Raw genomic sequence first — 18,355 nt, 5'->3', positions numbered from 1 at the left:
TGCTTACCTCGGTGACAAATTAAGGTTTTACTTTCTTCTTCCTGTTAACACTACAGAACAACCACAGCTATGGAAAAGGATTTGGACACCATCCTGGCTACTACAACAGACTTACTAACTTAATTGCAGTTGGGCTGCGCAAGTAACAAGGGGCAGGATTTGCCTGACGTGCCCTGTAGTACTAATGAAAATGGACACATCTGAAGAAAAACAGAAGCTTTCAGGTCCCTGGTTATATCTGGAGAGCTAACAGAAAAACCAGGATTAACTTGTTCACAGATGTAACATTTTGCAGCAGAGCTCTAAAACTGATCCAGATCTGTCAGAGAGATCAGGTTTTGTGCTTAAGCTAATCATTCATTCAGCAGGGGAGCCTCACCTGCGTTTTAACTCATTCAGACTACAAATAAATACTAAGATCAATTAAAGTCTGAATGTTTCAGAAAATAGTTTTAAAGCAAGGCTTTCCAAGGATGAACACAGATTTCCACCTAGGTTAAACTGCCAACACAGGATTCACAACACCCCAGAGATTTCCCATGAGGTAAAGCAGAACTATTGGTCACTGTTAGTACTCTAGAGGTATAAGATGGAAAAGTTCTCATTATCTGGGCAGGACCAGTTGAAGAGAGCACACAGGAAACACAACAGTGCCACACGATACAGTCAAGACTCTGATGTGCAAGACCCTTTGATTTTGGTGTCATAAAATATCCTACAGAGGAGTGAGCTGAAGACAAGTAGCCCTATAGAATTTAGCTGTGGGGATAGATTTTTACACCTTTTCTCAATGAAGAGATTATTTGTTAAATTTTACAGGATAGAGGGCAAAGTGCTTAATCAGTTGTAGCTAACCAATACGCTAATTCCTATACTTGGTCCCTAGAGGGTAAAGCTAACATATCTTTATCTGTGCTGTGGTTTTTATAGGCCTGCATCACAAAGGAAACAAATGATCTCTTTAAAGTGAGTGAGACCTTCCGGGTAATCTTATTTTTCAAGTGTTGTGATACAGGTCAAATAGACCATAGAAAACACGGGTCTGCGGACCCAAGACCCCCCCTGTGAGACATGCAGGGAAGCGTTAGGTCACCCAGATACTGACCATCAGATTGCTCCTGGAGCGGACCATGTGCTTTGAACCCTGGCACTACCATTTCTGAGATTAAAATTCAGATCTCAAATATGTAGACTAAGTACCAGGTTTACACAGTGGGTTGTAGAGTTACCTTTTATCTCACCATTCCAGAGTGTGCCCACATGATAGAAGTCCTGGAAACTCTTGGAAATAGGCAGTCCAGTTCACTGAAGCTTTCATGCAATTCTTTAGCGGCCTACAAAAGTCCAGAAATAATTCTGCTTGGTTCGGTGTTGCCGAAGTTAGTCACTGGTTCTGATCAGCAGGATGGCAGCAAAACAGTGGTGTGTATACTAATGATTTTATCTGAAAAACTAATTGAAAGTTAGGTTACTGAAAGTGGAATCAGAAATAGTCTGTGTGCATGTGATGGGTGAGAACATCTCTGTTTTTCTGGTGCTTGTGTGGTATTTTGACTTGTTGCTCTTCATCTGTTTTATAAATGTGGGACTCAAGGAGTGAAGCTGTGCTTCAGAGGGACTGAGAATAGAGAGGGTGCTTTCTCAGTGGGACACGAGCCCTGAGTTCTAACACGCATTGCTTGATTTGTAGAACAAACTAAGGTCTTCTGATGAACAGCACTGTGTAAATATTAGATACTTTTGTTTTTAAAGTGGTGTACCCTACTACTTCTTGTTTCTGACAGATATGCTGGGAATTTCCTTTTTCACAAACAATGCCTGTCTTGGTAGAAGCCTGTTTCCATGACTAAAACTGTGATGAGAGCATCAACCTAGTATGGTTCCAGGAATAACCTACACATCAGCTATACTCTGCCAAGAACACAGAGACTGGTTATTGAGATGAATGGTTTTGGTTAATATGCACCACAAAGTAGAAAAAAAGATGCCTATATATTTTAGTTCATAGATAATTATCAAGAAATTGTGTATGGAGAAAAATAATGTATGGTTGGGGAATAGAAATATAAGCCTTGAACTTCCTATCCTGAAAATATAAATCACTGCAAGTTTTAAAGCACTTGCATGACTCATATGCAGAGGTCATAGACCAAATTTGCTGATGGAGGCAGGATGAAACATTCGGCTGCATTTTTATGATATTTTTCCTGCTGCTCTTAGCTTTTTATTTACCCAAAGTAATACAATTTTCCAGAGAAGTGTAACAGTTCCAACATATGGAACTGCTATCCAGTTCACTGCTTAGGTGCAAAACTGCATGGGAACGAACAGTGGTGTGTCAATAAATAGCTTACTGCGTGTCAGGGAAAGTAGTCTCTCAGGAGCCATATTGCCAGCTTGGCAGTATTCTAGAAAAGGAGATCTCAAGATGGAATTGGTATATTAATGCAGTTTAGTGAACAGGACCCAGGCCTAAAGGAAATCCAACTCAAGTAATGTGAAAACTAAATGGAAGCAGAGAGAGGTAACGAGAAAGAGGGGCTTGTTAATGTGCAGGTCTATAAATCAAGGGGTTTTTCCCCTTACTCTGGCACAAACTACAAACTTTGAGCTGGTTTTGGACATCCTTGTAAATCAGTACACTGTAGTTTTTCACTTGAGAAACAATATCATAACACTGAGCAAGGTATTTGGTAACCAATTGTGCTGCCTTTACTCTTGCTGAGTAATATTTTTATGCCACAAGAGAAATCAGCAGGAGTTATGATTTAGGTCTGATCTGCATACTAGTTTTATGCTGCTGAGATTATGCTGACTTGGCGGTTGTCTCTGTATTTTCAGTAGCACTGCTGATGTTTAGATTTCGATCCAGCATAACTTGCCTAGAAAATGAGAAGAGAGTAATTCCTGCATTCAGTTTAAAATGTCAGCACATAACAAGTCAACAAGCCTGGCTCCAGGTGAAAGTTTTAGACTTGAGTGTGTCTAGATTTAATGACAGGGAATGAGACTTGCTTATTAGGAGAGAGAGGCTGTATTAATGAGTGTTCCAAATGATCTGATTTTGTGTGCATGTAAGGTTGTATTAAAGATTTTGTTTATGACATAAGGCATAAAAAAGTGTGTATATTTATAGCTATAACATCATTCTCTTTCTCCTGTGTGTTTAGGGGAACAGATAATGGGCCTGCCTGTATTTAGTAACACTTGGACCTTGCAAGATGCACTACAAATAATAATAATGTACTGGGGGAGCGGTAATCCCTCAGGATCTTGTCAACTTGTTTTCAGCCATTTGTCAGCTATATTATAGGTGAACTGTGTCATGTCAATGATATTTTATTTTTGTCAACAGTCTAGTTTTTTGCATTTTCCACCTAGGTCTAATTGGAATTGCCCCTTTTGAATGACGTTTGTCAGCGTTCTTCTGTGTTATTTGGGAAGGACACAGTTTGATAATTTGCACCTCTAAAAATGCAACTTTGGTATCTACCTCCTCCCTTTGCATTACACAGTCTGTTTTGGAATTCTTCACTTCTGGATTTTAGCCATGGTGAATGGGGAGGGGAGGTTAAGTTTACATAAGCATTGATGGTAGGCATAAAGATTAAAATCTATCTTTTTTTTTTGTACTGATTTGCAGGAAAGCAAAGCTTAGCCAAAAGCAAGTGCTTTTGAAAATCACAATTAAATCTTCACATTTCAATTTTGCTAAGTAAATTGTGAATAGCTAGTGCACTGTTTGTCTTAGGGCATCTTCTTGGCTTTGCTTCCTAGGCCTTTGTGCTGATTGTGAAAGTGATGTGGAGGGGCTTTACACCAGGTCTGTTGGAACAGCTGAGGATTTCCTCAGCATGGTGAAATCTCGACCTAGGATGCAAAAAGTTTCATATCGTATGTGCCCTCGTGTAAGTGGACTGTAAAAAGTAAAGAACTTTTTGGAGAGTTCCACAGATGGATTTCAGAAAGCGTAGCAGACCTCTGAGACCTTCAATGACAAAATAGTGTGACTCATACCCCACAAAACACCCCTGAAATCTCAGATGCCAGCCTCACGTCATCCTTTTGAGGACTGGGGAAGGCACGAAGGCAGTTTGGAGACACCTCTTTCCTCACTGCAGTTATACACCAATAGACTTTGGCACTGCCAGAGATCTGACCTATAATTTCTTGGTAACTGAGCATTTTATGTGACTCCCAGTTTGTATGACTCTTGTTTGTTCTGCTTATGTGTAACATATGAATTCTGTCTTCTCATCTTCCATTTACGTGATTCCTGGCATTTTAAATTCAAGTAGATTAGATTTAGACTTTTTGTAATGAATCTGCATCATTTTGTGTTCTGCATACTCCTGAAATAGCCTGGAGGAACCTGATAGAGACAATTTATGTGTATCGTTTAGAGACATGAGAAAGCATCTGATTGGTTTTGTCTTTCTTTTGTTAGCTCTTTCCTATAATTCTAATCACCATTTTACTGTAGCATTACACTATTGAGGAAAGTATGATTTTTCAAAGGCAGGATGCTTGCCATATTTAGAAGTGGTGGTACTTAAAGGAAAATGCCTCGGAGGTCTTTACAGCAGATTTTCTCCTGCTGATTCTAGTGGTAGCTCAGATCATAGTTTGCAAGGTAGAAATATATTTGATATGTATTTCACCGACAGTAAGTTTAATTCGTCCATTTCTGGTGTTATTTCCCGACTTCAGGAGAATACGATATGGGTAGAATGCTTCTTTGCAGCACTGAGCTCTACTGCTGAAAAGCAGTTTGTGTAAAAGCAGAAATGGATGCTGATACTGCAGTGCATTGTGTATGGCAAAGGAGAAGGACTGCCGAGATTTGGCAATGTTTATTACTGTGGTGGTGAGATACTTGGAGTCTCCTACATGGCTTCTAGGTCTCTGTCACTTTTGCACAGAGCAAAGCAAAGGAGAGAAGCATTAAGGACCTGGCCCTGTAATTTTCCAATTGAAATCAATCAGTATAAACAGTAAGCCAAATTCTCTTCTGATATCAATCAATGCTCTTCTGTTGGCTTTAGTAAGGCTGTGCCCATTTGCAATAGCTGAGAATTAGGCTGTTGCTCCCCTCCCAACCTTTTTGATGACTTAACACAATTTTTTAAACATAAAAGTCTTGTTTCAGGTCTGGGTTGTTGGCTTATATGTTTAAATTGGAGGCATGTCAGTCCTCATGTAATCAACACTTTGAAGAAGATCCATGAATGAGGTTAGGTAAAAATGCATTTTTTTCCCTACTACTATCTGGATTTTCTCAGAACCTTGATAATTTTATCCCATTTGCATCAAACATGCAGGTAACTTTAGAATCCTGCATCTGTATTGTTTCTAGGGAAGCAAAATAAAATTACAAATGACAGTAATTGACATTACATGCTTTAATTAAATTTCCTCCTCTGTGAACCAAAACCTTTTAACCAAGTATTGCAGTGCTATTTCTGTATTTATTTGTTACATGGGTTAATGTGCTATGTGGCAGATATGGTATTTATCCATTTTCACAAATTAAGCTATCAGTGTCATGTTGCCTTTGAATTGTTTCCTGTATTGATGGCCAAAACCGCTTGAAAAAGACTTTAGTCTTCCCTGGCTATACTTCTGTTTTTACAAAGCTGAAAATTGTGGGGTTGAAAGTGAGCCCTTAGGAACAGTTTGGGAAACTCTAGGCCCAAAGCATCTTACTAACATGCTGTTTTTTCCCCTCCAGTGATCTCTTCTGAAGGAAGGGGGAGGCACACATTGAATGATGGTGTTGTTGTTGTTGTTGTTAGATTACAGGAATTAGAAATTAAGTCCTGCTTGAATTTGTTTGTGGCAAGTGAAAATGGATTACAGAGAGTATGATTAGAAATTCCTTTGCTCGGTCCCCAAGCTACGCGCTTCAGACCTGCTATTGTCAACTTCTTGCCATGTTACGCCCTCTAAGAAAGCAGCTCTGCTTTAGCTAATTTGTAGCTTTCTTACTCTACTGTAACTACACCTATTAGAACAGTTTACCTGGACATGATCTCTTGGCTACTACTGTGGGTACAAAAACTCATCATAAAAAAACAACTTTCATTTACAGTTTTTTTAAAATAGCTGGTTTTGTGCATGCAAAAAAGTGCCTCTTTATAAACAGGTGTAAATAATCACTTATAAAATAGGTTGAATTGATGATACAGGTTGCTGTGGCTTCAGACTTTGTGAGTTTTCTTAACATATAATCATCCTCAGCATCCTCCTTGATGTTTCAAGTGGAGTGTAGTTTTCCTTTAGCTGTACTTTACCTCCCGCATGGGATTGCCATAATAAAGTATCTGGGACACTTATGGTTCTATTCAGAAATTAAGAAAAAGAAAGCTTGGTAAAGAACTGCCAGCTCAGTATTGTCCTGTAATTGAATGTTGTTATTCAGCAGTTCAGCAATCCAGTTTCCCAGTGCCAGAAAGCAATGGGACTCCAGGAGTCAGAATGGGAAGCCCCATTACTACTTGTGAGTACAGCATGAAATAGGACTGTTGGCGGGGGAAAGCTGGTTTTAGGAGTGACCCAGTGCTGCAGACCGATGTGTATCAGAGACTCCTTAGAACTGGCGAAGAATGTGGTTTCACAACAGTGATGAGAGCTCCGTGTCTCTTTCTGCAGGGAATCGCATCTGATACAAAACCTGGGGGAGGAACGGTGTGTAGCACAGCTGGATAACCCTAAACAATAAATACCTCTCAGTTCTCCATACTTGTCTTTTGGCATTGGTATTTTAAATGAACTTCAGTTGGAAACTAGAAAGGTAACCACTTTCCACGACTTAAAAATGAGCCAGGGATGTGTCACTTCCCTCATCCCACTCCAAGCTGAAACAGAAACTTAAACATTTTACAGCTTCTGAAAAGTTTTAGTCTGTAGAAAACCTCATAGCAATTTGATTTTTAGCCCGAATAAGTAATTGCTTTAGATTATCTTTTCATTACTGTCCCTCTTTGGAAGGACCCATAGCCCATAAAACTAGTTCATTTCTTACCAGTAGTTTATTATTCTTTTGATGACTCATACTTCTCCTTTCCTCTGCTTTTTAGCTTTTTATATGCTTTTGCCTGTTTTAGAGCTTAATCCTCCTTCCACGTGACTTTTGCTAATTATTTCAGTAGGGAAGTATTTATAGAGAAAGGAGTACTGTGATAGGACCTGAATTTGGTAATATCGCATGTGCATCTCAATTCTGGCAACAGGATTCAAGAATTCTGTAGCTCTTATTGACCAGCCTTTGTTTCACACACACACAAAAAAAAAATCACTTCCAATATTGCCATGTCCGTGTCTAAACCTTTCCTACACTTTGGGGGGAATTGTGACTTTATTCGATTGTAAGGGGAAAAGGTACAAGTTACCTACAGCAGAAACGAACTATGAGATTGGTAAAAACATGTGCTTTACACTTGCTGTTGAGCATTTTGTTCAGTTTTATGACTGATAACAAAAGCACACAGTCAAAACTGCATCCCAGCATGCAGAATGCAACTTAGCAAGCTGCAAAAAGCAGATTTAGTTTCTTTTGTAGATGAGTCTCATGTGGCACCATATTAAATTATATAGGCAGTCAGTCGCTTGTTCTGAAGCAATGCTCTGAGCTGAGAGTTGTGATGTGCTTGGACCATTCTGTTGGAAAACAGGCTCTAAAGCTAATACAGCCTCTCTGAAGAGCAGCAGCAAAGGGGCCTGCAGAGCAAGGGGCTTCAAACACCTTGAAGACTGCAGTACTCCCTGTGATGCACTATGAGGGTGGCCCAGCGACCCTATGATGGGCTGTGGAGCATTTTGCCCTAAAGGTAGGAGACTAGACTGACTCATTCAGTTATTTTTCATCTTTGTTTCTGTGATACTATAGGAGAATTATTTTCCGACCTTATATTTTTGCAATGGTAGTTATTTTTGGTTTGTAATATTTTGAAGATAAGAATGGGAGTTTATTTTCTTCTTGCCCTTGTCAGACTTCATTTTTCCTGGGTAAAAAAGGAAGAAAATATAGTAGTTTGTTAATTTTGAATGCTATTCCATGAAAATATTTCTGCAGTATGAGTGAGATAGAATTAACTGTTTCATCCTAGCGGTATTTCATAGGAGTATGCGTTCTATTAACTTCAGTTTGGTACAAATTCAGTCCTTAAGTAATACTGGATCCAGTGTGAAAATAGTGATTTTTATCAGCTGAGTTTCCACTCAGGGAAAATTGTCATTTCTAGTCAAAGGCATGCTGGAGATAGCAATTTTCGAATGGGCTATGTATCATGCAGTAGGTAAGTTTTAATATTCATGCTTATTAAAATGAAAATTTTGTAGTACTAAACATTTTCTAATAGGAATATTAACATCAACTCATTTATGTCATCAACAACTGAAGGCTGCAGATTATTTCTGGGACACTCTGAATGTGTTAGTGCTATGAAGTAAAACCCATTTAAGGTTATTTACTTAGATGCTTGAATTGCAATTTTTTGTGTGTTCACCTGTGAAGTAGGAAATACAGCCACAGCTACTATTGGTATGAATGTTTTGCATGCTGAAATTGATACATTGGTAATGACAGCAACCCATGAAATGCATTTAACAGGTAGGAGCATTATACAGAGTTTTTTTCCCTTGTCTGACGGTGCTTGACAGGTTGTAGCAAGTGCTGCTCCGAACTTACAGCTTGTTTGAGATATCTTTGAAAAGACGGTTGCAATGCATGTGCAGTTCAGACCTGTGGGTTTACCCTTACAGTGCTGGGGCTTACATTGCTTGCAACTTGTTCTGTGATAAGAAACATGTGAACACCATAATCAGATGAACAGTTCAGTAGGGTAATTTTTTTGAGGCGGGGCATTTGGAAGTTGGAGCAGCTGTTTGAGTTTTATAAGGAAATGAGTAGGATCAGGAATGCTCAGGAGGGTACCAGGCAGTGCCTTTGAAGGACAAGGCAAGGGGTTGGATGAAAATCATTACTACTGGTTATATGAAAAGAAGGGTGTTCTCTTTGCTATGATATGAGTTTGGAAAACAAGAGGTATGGGTATTCCTGTCTATTCTACATCAGGCTTAGTATAACATTATAGACAGGTCTTCAACGCTGTACTTTTAAAGTGCCTAGCTTCCATTTTACAAGTGGAATTCGTGTCTCCAGAAAGGAAACATGTCAATATATCCCTTAATCTAGCAGTGCGTCACTTTCTATGCTGCAGAATGGGGATAATGCTATTTTCTTCTGTTGGTGGGATGCTAAACTAATTAATTCTGATTAAAGGATTTGAGAACCTAGACTGGAAAGTGTTGATTTATTTCCTGTGCAAATTGAGAACTAATTCTGCTTTCCTAAGCCAAACGTAATTTCCAGTTTGTTCTACCGAAGTCCTGTCTTGCATCATCATCTTACGCTTCTGTGTAAATGTGTTTTAGGAGAATACCACAGCCATACTATTGATCACACCACACTGTGATTCATGCCAGCTGACCAAAAGTTCTCCCTCTAGTCAGGGATTGCCACAGCCCTAATATATTCCTCTCTGTCCCTGAAATGAGCCTTCACACTGTACGGCTGGGTAAGGACAGGAGGGCTTCCACACAGTGGATCTGCATCTTGATGATACATGCTCATAGGAAATAAGGGGGGAATAATGGGGAAACAAGTTTACCTTTCTTTCCTGTAACAATCCAAGCCTGAAGTTTTTCTGCTGTCAAACGCACGCTAACCTCCACATTGGTCAAGAGAACCCCAAAAGGCAGTTTATTCTTCAGTATGCTAGAAGATATATTTCTGCCATTTTAAGGTTTCATTTTTCTGCCCTTCATCAAATCCAGGCCATTTTCTTTAAGGATGTAGTTGGGTTTCTGTTGATCCAGCCAAAGCCACAGCCTAGTTTTCCCATGTTGAAGGCCTGTCTTTAGATCCCAATTCCCAAATTAGATCCTGATTCTGCCCTTGACAAGAAACTTCAGTTCCCTAGGACACACTGCAGAGACTTTTAGAAACCATCTCTGTGTTAGGCACAAATATTAAACATAGCAAGAAAATGAAAATCTTCAAAATGGAGGGGAAAAAAAGAATTAGATATCACAGGTCAATTCTCGTTGTTGTACTGGATCTGGGAACTACAGTTAGATGCTCAGGATTGACACAGAAGGTACCAAAGCACGGACTGCAAACTACCAGTTATGCAAATAAGTAATACATCTGCATTTTTGTATCCATTATTATTTTAATTTCTTCGGGCCACTCTTATCCCGTCTTCCTTGTGCTTGCTACTTGTCCAGCCTTGGTGTCACCCTCAAACTTTATCTTGGTTGACTTTGATACCAAAGAAAGGTCTTTGCATGAGGAGCTCTCAGAAGATATTAAGGTGGTTTTGGTTTTGTTTTTTTCCTTCTGGGGTGTAGAAATACTTGGCCACTACAAGTCTTTTGATCCTTTGTAACAAAGTCATTCCTTGAAGATGACCAGGTGTTTATATTAAAACACAAGTAGTTCCAGGAATTACAGTTTGATAGTGGCCTTGTGTGATACATAGTGGCCTTGTGTGATACATAAACCAATTCGCAGTCCTTGAAAAGGAACTTCAACTTTCCAGTAAATGTAGTCATTTTTCTAATTCTTCCAAGAAGAAGAAGTCATCTAGATTATTGAGATGCAGTGGGTCTGACAATTTTTTTCTCCTTCAAAAACAAGGCTTATATACATAAGAAGAAAAGAGCAAGAAATTCAGGAAATCCTCAGCTTGCTACTAGTATGCCCTCGCATTCCTAAGAACTATTTTTGGGTTTTCCCTTAAGAATAGCTAGAACTCGTTGGGCTGGGAAAGACTTCTTGGAACAGATCTTTGGTTTTGTCTTTTCTGCATGAGCGCCTCTTGTTGATGTTGGAATAGCTACTATTAGCTGGTTGGTGATTCAGAGAACGAGGCAAGTCAGTCCTATAAAATCAGCTTCTACATTCCACAATACTTGGAAAAAAATGTTGCAGCAAGCTGGTGAGCATATAGGATAAACAGTTGCCTCCCCTTGGTTAGGGTTAGGACTACACCAAGAGGTCTGCCTGACTCTCTTCTGGACATTGCTACCTGCAGATTTGTTATAACTTGAGAAATATCGGTGAAGGGGATAAAAATGCTCTCCCTTCTGTCTCCAGATAGCCCCGAGCACCCCGTGTAGTTCTGAGATATCTCAATAAATTCAGTTCTGAGATATCACAGTAAATATCTCAATAAATTGGAAGTCTTAGCTGTCAAAGGATTTGTTTCAATAAAATATTTTGTATTTAGGGATACCATGTGCAGACCAGCTAACAACCTGCAGGTATTTTTTGCACAAAGACCCTACCAACGTATCTGAGGCTGTTTGAGGAGTTTTCATGCTGGGATCAGATTCAGCGCAGCACATTTTGATAAGGACTTGGAATGGTCACAGCATTTCTTATATGCATGGTTTGTTCTTCAGTGGGGGAAAAATCAGTGTCGTTTGAAATCCTGCCTGCGTTTGTTCCCAACGCTGTCTTTTGGGTTTTTTCAGTGATATTTTAAACACTCCTATAGGCTGACAGGCCTTTCAAAACATCTACACATACTGCTGATGTATTTTAAAAGATGTGTTGAGAGGGTGTGTTGAAGGAATGGATGGAATGACCGGCATCTGTGTTAGCTGTGACACCGCACCGCTTGTTACGTCTTAGAAACTACAGGAAAATTCTGAGAAAGAACCTTCATCCCAAACGAAATGTGAAAGCATGTAAGGCTTAATGAAGCTACATGTGACGTGGTGAGGAAAATCACGTGTACCCTTTAAAAGGATTGAGTTTGCTCCCTGTTTTGTTGTTGTTTTTTACCTACTCAGACCAGAGATCTGTCAATCTATGGAGGATTTTTTTCCCTTCTAATTGCAAAAAAGAAAGGAACAGCAAGTTAGTCACTGAGGTACTTTGGAGTGGCTTTGGACTTTAAAGAAAGTTCAAGGCAATAAGCATTTAATTTGTATTGCATACATGAAAATCAAATTATAGCATTTCTCCCATTCTTTTTTGTGAACAGCATTTCTCCCGTTCTTTTGTGTGTATGCCATGTTTGGTTTACTGGAGAAATGAAAAAAGAAAATAGATTCTTTTTTGGAGACTGGGTACTAATGCAGCAACATTAAAGGCAGGCACATTGTTGTCAGCCAGTTTGCATATTTATTTACTTTTACAAATGGTTGGCTTGGAGTCAGCAGTTAATGGAATGAGAATGATGTTCCTGTACAGATCATTTCCTGAGAAACATTTTCAATTACAAACATATCTCTGCTTTTCTTTCCCCATTTGTTATGTCTTGGAGAATAAATGGGGAGTAGCATTTACAACTTAAGGTTTATGTTCTGAAGACAATTTTAACAATGATCCCCACATAAAAAGGCCCCTTTGTAGTTGCAGACATATGTTTACGATGTTTTGTGCTGTGAATATCAAATTTCTGGTGGACGCTGTGTCACACTCTGCAAACTTGTAAACATCTATAAATCCGTTGGATCATTTTAGTACCATGTGTAATGCAGATTTATTGTCTTTTGTGTGGATTTCTTTTGTTTCGGAGTTAAGCTGAGCTGCCAAAATCCATATTGGATGAATTATGTATTCAAGAATATTAGGCAGTACCATTTTAGATTAATATTTTCTTTTCCCTTTGTGGACTTATAAGATGCACACACACAAGCATTAGAAAATAATATTTTGGATGGATGGCCCAGAAAGCAATTGCGTAAGTTTGCTTGACTAAATAGTATTATTCTGTAAAGGCTTAAACTAGGACTTTTTGAAAACGCTGTTACTGTTTTTTCTCTCATTCTCTGACTATGTTAGGTAGTTTGGATCTCTTCTCACATTTGCCAGTACAAATTCAGAATTACTCCACTGGAATTATATCAGGGTATAAAAGTGGAGTATGTGAGGGGGAATAGGAATAACACTGAGCCAGTGAGCTGGTATAAATCAGCATAAATCCACTGAAATCTGTGCGGATACATTGCAGACTATCAAGTCAGTATAAGAAGTAAAGCGGCTCTTGTGCACAAGTGGTTACAAAAGCAAGCCATCATGGTCATGAGCATTTATCAGAAGCTTGCACCCAGTAAAGAGAATATGGAATCAAAAACGATTCATCTAAACTTGGTTCAACTATAATTGAGTGGATATCTCTGTACAAGAGCAGTAAAGACATTTCTTATTGAAAATCAGCATTTTTCTAAACTGGCTGTAATTTCTGGCTACATATGTAAAAATATGTAGCATATGCATGCATGTTTGAATGTGAGTGTATATACAAATATCCAGTGTTACTCTGGCAATATGGTGTCTGCAGCTAGCCTTCCAAGTTGTGCTTGTTCCAGGAAAAAGTAGCTTAAGATAGAGACACGGCATGTCAAGCTACTGTCTGCCATAGTAGTTCATAATATCAGGTAGTTTGTCCTTTGACTTTTTATAGAAAGCTTAAACTCCTGGAGTCATGTGAATGTCAACAAATCTCAGCTTCCACACACACACACACAAAAAAAAAGAAAAAACAAACACACAAAAAAACCCCCAAACCAAAGTATTTGCAATCTTAAAAATGGCAGAGATGACCTTGAATGGAAAACCCTTACATTAAAGAAAGCAAGGAAGTTAAAGAACTGCAGAAGTGTGTGTATATATGTATTTATGTAGGTGTATATGCATATATTTAAATCTCCTGATTTTGAAAGATGGAGGTTAGAAGCATTGTGTCACTGTGCTCCTCCAACATTAGGGTTCTGTTCTAGTTAATCACAAACTTTCAGAATTGATCCATTAGTGTTGTAGCACTTGAGTAATTTTAGTTTTGCAAGTACGGAATCAATTATATGGAAAGACATGGCTGTAGTGCTCAGAGGAGAGACCATTTAACACTACATCTTGCTGTATTTATTTTATGATTCTTTGGATAGATATGCTAAAATACGTCTAAACCACAGAGAGTGTGTTGGGTGATGGGGCATTTCTGAGCTCAGTTAAATAATAAGATGTATTTTATTCAAATCGGAATAACATTAAGCCCTGAATACTAAACAGGGCAGCAAAAAGCCTTCAGCACACAAAATAAACAAGTAAAAAACCCAAATGAAACTGTCTAATAAATACAATGTGGAGCAACAGGCTGCATGTACTAGAGGAATTAAGCCAATTTAAACCGTATGGGCAGTACTCCACTTTCAGATGTGCTCGGCGTCCAACAGTTTCAATGGCAGTTGGATGCATGCATCAAAGGGCAAAGTCTGGCTCAGAGCACCCGCGTGGATTTGATAGCATAGGTTTATGACCTTGTAATCCTAGAGCATCTAAACCAATAAGAACTCTATCCAGCTTAAAATAGCTGCTGTAGTTGCTGTTGATACAAGCTTGTGGGCTCCCCAGCTCTGGGGCCAAATTTGGTGCTGGCATGATAGGAGGAAGTCTGTTGACAGCTGATAGCAGTGGAGTTGCACTTGATTACATCATAACAAATTTGGCATGTGGAGCTGAATCAGAAGTCTGAGCAGAAGTGTCCATTCCTTTTCCAGAGTTAAAACTGGGCCTTTCACATTGCCAATCCACAGGGATTTGTCTGGGCCATGTGTAACTGTTGCTTTTAAGGGTCTTGCTTTAAAAGTGCGTTCAACTCTCAGTTCCACTCAGCATGGTGACTGTAAAAAAAACATGAAAGACTGGATTTTCCTCTCATGTCCAGAAGGATAAAGTCCCTAATCATGCCAATATAAGCATGACGAGAACAAGCCCCATGGTAGCTGACGCACTAGGCTGTATCTGGGCCGCAGCAGAGGGTGAGAACAGAAAGGTGCGCTTAACTCTAATTGCTGGGGTCGTCCAGTGGCCGAGCGTGCCCAATGTCAAGCAGACAACCCTGTGGATACTGTCCTTCAGAGGAGCTGCCTCAGGTCCTAGTGTGCTGGTCTGGCTCCTGGCAACTGGTGTGGTATAGATGAACTGCTGCAGCTGTGTCCCCTCCTCCCTTCCTGGGTTTTACACTGTAAGACTCAGTGTGGAGGTCTTACTGATGCTCCAAGTCATTCCTCAAAGTATTTTAAGAAATTAGATTATTTTATTTTAATTTCAGCTGCTGCAAAAATTGTCCCAAACCCGTGTGCTTTGTTTTTATTAAAATACTAAATTGCTGAAGTGATTTTCATGAAAATTAATTAAAACAAATTAATGAAAAGCAGCTGAAAAATGGATTCGTCTGCTGAAATTGTGGTATGCAAACTCTTAACCTCAGTCACATTTTGGTGGTTCCTCTATAAACACCTAAGTGTACAATAGTGGTTTGTCATGGAACTTTTTTGATGGAAATTCTTGGAAAGTGAGGCTATACTGCATAATACATTTTCTCTCCCTTTACGTACATCTTCATATAATGCATGTGTTCTTACCTGCTCCTTTTAGTAGTATTATTAATCTGTAGTTAAATCTTATCTCTTCAGTATTGGGAAAGAAATGAAAAAGATGCTATCAGGCTCAGGGGTTTCTCCATCATGTTTTCTGCTTGTAGGGGACAGGAGGGCAGGAGGAGTCTTTATTTCGGGAATAATACCAACCTTGGGCATGTGTTGCGCACTGCAGAATGCAGTGGCTGAGGAGGACCTGTCCTCTCTGGCAAACTGGATCCATTTAGGATCTTTGGATCATCTGGAGGTGTGTTGGGTAGCTTCTGCATGTGGCTTGGGCAGGTGTGAGAAATGTATGTGATTCGGTTGAGCTGCTTGGGGGAACAAGACCACTGCTTCTGTATATCTGCATACAGCAAAGCAGGACTTAGCTCTTGCTGTACAATAAATACAACACTTGCAATGCATTCTAGAACAGATCAATCTATTAGTTTCTCATCTATATTTATTATTATTTTATTTGTATTTTATGTTCCCTTTCCATGCAAAGATACACCATTTTTTTTGTTTGCTTTCTCTTATTTTCAGAAAGTCTGGTAATGTGATGAAGGTCATGTTATTAAAAGTAGAATGTAATAGTTGTGCACATTGGAGGGCAAAAATGGGGAGGTTCAGTGGGCCTTGTAGAGAAGGCTTTACAAAATGATCAGCCTTGAAAGGTCCACTCTCTCTCTGTGGAGAAGTGTCAACGAGCTCTGCCAGTGGGTCGCTCCGGGGATAGAGGAGCCAAAAGCTTTCCTCACTGTCCTTCACTAGGAAAATGAGCTGACTGCTTCCTCCAGCATGTCTTGCCCAAGCAGAGCATCCAGCCCTTCAGGATAGGACAGCTCAGTGGAGCCGGTTGGATTTTATTTTCTATGCTCCCTCTTGGGATTGATGTGAAAAAAACGTTTTCTGCCTAGGAACCTTTGTGCGGAAGTCCTCCATGAACTAAACAGTTCAGAACACAAAGACCTCCACATGGAAGTTTTCTATCCACTGACATTTTTATGCCCATAACCATTTTGAACCAAAATGAAAAAAAAAAAAAAATCAAAGAGGTTAATAAAACCAACAATGATTTTCTCTAAGGAGTGCTAGCAGTTAAAAAAATGCCATTAAGTGTAAACAGTTCCTGAGATTGTACATGCTAGACCGAATTCATCCTTGCTATAACTCCTCAGAACTCAATGGAGTTACATGAGGGATTAATTTGGTCCATTGCTCTCAGCCATCAGTTTTAGAGGATATACAACAATCCAGGGAACTATTATTGTCAACATTATTTTATGACTCTTTAGAGCTGCTCAGTATTTGTATTTTACAAATATACTATCAGGGTGTGTGTATGGAGTGAAGTTAGTGTTTCAGTATTGAAGGTAGTGGATTTTTCAAAGTTATTTTTGTACAATTAAAAGTAATAAGTCATTATTGCTATGAATCTTACATAAATGCCTGAATACAGCTACAGACTCTTGAAATGTGCACAGACATTTCATCTGGTAGAGCACAAAACATTTCACAAAGCATAGAAAATATCTGGGAATTTTTAAGTACTGTTATCACGCCAGCTGACGAATTATCACAGTGTTCATGTGAAACTTAGCTGTACTTACTGCACACAGGAAGTTAAGGCAGAGACGTAAAACTGTTTTCCAAAAGCTAACTTACGAGGCAGTCACTGGGCCTGGAACAAAACACAAGATCTCTACTGTCACTTTCTACTTTTCTGTTTTCTCCGAACCTAAATTGTTTCTGTAAGTTCCAAGATAAACTGAAGAAAGCTTCAGGTAGCAAATCTGAAATGTTAGATGGCGAATGTGCATCTGCATGTAAATCATGTATTTTAGTTCATGTCAGAAGGTGTATACAGCTACTTGAATGTTCAGGACACATGTAGGATGGTTGAATTAAGTTCTTTAACTTTAAACTGGAACATTTGTGCTAACAACCAGTTCTGTTGAAGGTCTGTACACTGGAAAGTGAGTGGTCAATACAACATTACTTACTTCTCATTCATAAGACAGTGAGCCTCATTCCTGGTTTGGTAAATCAGGTTTGCACCGATTTCTTGGTTACAAAGCAAGGTACAAACTTGTCTGATGACCAAAATGGGTGTCCTCCCTGCACAGTGCTATGTGTTCTTCCATAGCAGTAGGATTAGTGTATTGGCTCGTTTGTATTTATTCTCTTCTGTTATGGAGGCATGTTTGGGCAGTGAAGGAAGGGTTTTGTCTTTGTAAACTGTTAAAGTTTGGGTCACCCAGAGGCATGAATGAAGTTGCTCTGAACTATACCAGGTACAGAACCTGTGCAGTACAGCACTAGTGGCAGGACTGCTTTTACGCTTCTTCTCTGGATCTCCCTGTTCCTATGTTCTCAGAGCATGTATTAATACAAGAACATTGATTTTTGCAGCATTAGGGGACTTTGGCTGAGTAAGAACTTGTCCATGTTCCCTGACAACTGTGGTCATGTCCAAACTATGGGATTTGGGATTACTTCCTCATTCCTCTGTCCAAGTTCTTTCTCAACCTGTCTGGACTCCACGCTAAGGCAGTACTTTTGAGGGTTCATCATCTTACGCCTGTGTCCTGCTGCCATGGTTTCTGCTAAGGAAAGGCCAAGAACACGGGCCAGGAGCCTCCCCCAGTCTGCTCCAGCTGGTCTCTGACCTGAACAATGGAGGGAGCTGTGTGCCACGACTGCACCTTCAGTCCTGAATAGTTTATCAGTCTGGTAGCTCCTGCGTGGATATATAGCCAGACCCAGCTCTTCTCAAGTAGCTAAACTTGAAGCATCTCCAGAGCAAGGGTGACATAGCTGAAAGCAATAATCATTTCCCTTAACTAAAATGATTCATTAGTGTTAAAATGTCAGGACCATTAAAATGCAAGTGAGCCTTTTAAAATTTGAGGAA

At 39.4% G+C, this 18,355-nt stretch overlaps 1 protein-coding gene across 1 annotated transcript in view; it reads left to right on the top strand.

Moving 5' to 3' along the window:
- Positions 1 to 18,355, top strand: part of PARVA (parvin alpha) — a 69,787-nt gene that overhangs the window by 25,785 nt on the left and 25,647 nt on the right. The gene's annotated exons all lie outside the window — the stretch shown is intronic.

The sequence above is a fragment of the Nipponia nippon genome, unplaced genomic scaffold (assembly GCF_047370975.1).
Source record: "Nipponia nippon isolate SJK-2023a ecotype South Korea unplaced genomic scaffold, ASM4737097v1 scaffold_10, whole genome shotgun sequence".
NCBI classification, from domain to species: Eukaryota; Metazoa; Chordata; class Aves; order Pelecaniformes; family Threskiornithidae; genus Nipponia; species Nipponia nippon.
The sequence above is the reverse complement of the archived record's forward strand: the minus strand, read 5'-3'. Positions and strand labels throughout refer to the sequence as shown.